This window comes from Puma concolor, chromosome B2, assembly GCF_028749965.1.
Source record: "Puma concolor isolate L17-30 chromosome B2, mPumCon1.1.hap2, whole genome shotgun sequence".
Lineage (NCBI taxonomy): Eukaryota > Metazoa > Chordata > Mammalia > Carnivora > Felidae > Puma > Puma concolor.
This window is the reverse complement of record NC_141671.1, coordinates 101,213,231-101,214,270: the sequence shown is the minus strand read 5'-3', so window position 1 is coordinate 101,214,270 and position 1,040 is coordinate 101,213,231.

Here is a 1,040-nt window from a genome sequence, read left to right as displayed (position 1 = left end):
CATGCTCTGTCTCTCTCTGTCCCCCCCTCCCAAAAAAAAAGCATTGCTAAGGGGGAAAAAGGGATTTGCCCCGAATTATTCAGACTTTTTATATTAATTCAGTTCCCTGGATAATCTCTCAGTTCTTCACTTGGCCTTTCCACTTGGAAAATAAAAAACCCCCCAAACCTCTCTCCCTTTGTAAGGAAAAACAAAATAATAGAAGGATATGAGAGGGAGATTTTCTTTCTCTTTTATCTCACCTCTTCTTGTGTCTCTTTTTTTCCTTTAACCTTAGCTTGTTTTACTTTTTTTTTTATTTTTTTAATGTTTATTTATTTTTGAGAGATGCAGAGTGTGAGTGGGGGAGGGGCAGAGAGAGAAGGAGACACAGAATCTGGAGCAGTCTCCAGGCTCTGAGCGGTCAGCACAGAGCCCAATGTGGGGCTCGAACTCACAAACTGTGACATCATGACCTGAGCTGAAGTCGGACGCTTAACCAGCTGAGCCACACAAGGGCCCCATTGTTTTTCTACTGTTACTTAGGTTTTTCCCTCTTAGTTAATCTTTGGTGTTTTCTCGACTTTCTTTCTATGGTCTATATTAGTTTGCTAAGGCTGCCATAGCAGAATACAGACTGGGGGGCTTCCACAACAGAAATTTGTTTCTCACAGTTCTGGAGACTGGAAGTTCGGGATCAAGATGCCTGCAAGGTAGCTTTCATTTTAAGGCCTCTTCTCTTGGCTTGTGGGCAAGCCAGGGTCTCCCCATGTGCTCACATGACCTCTTCTTTGTGCCTATGCACAGAGAGAACGAGCGAGCGAGAGAGACAGAAAGAGAGCAAGCGAGCTCTCTGGTGTCTCAAAAGGGCACTAATCCCCTCAGGAGAGCCCCCACTGTTTTTACCTCCTCGAACCTCACCAACATTTGGTCTCTAATACCCATGTATGTGTCTCTGTGTTTATAAGTGTCCAGAAGCATTCTGTCCAAAACAGAAACCCTCTGAGCTATTTCAGGCATAGAATTTAATACAGGGAATAAGTTACCAAAGTGTGGGAAGG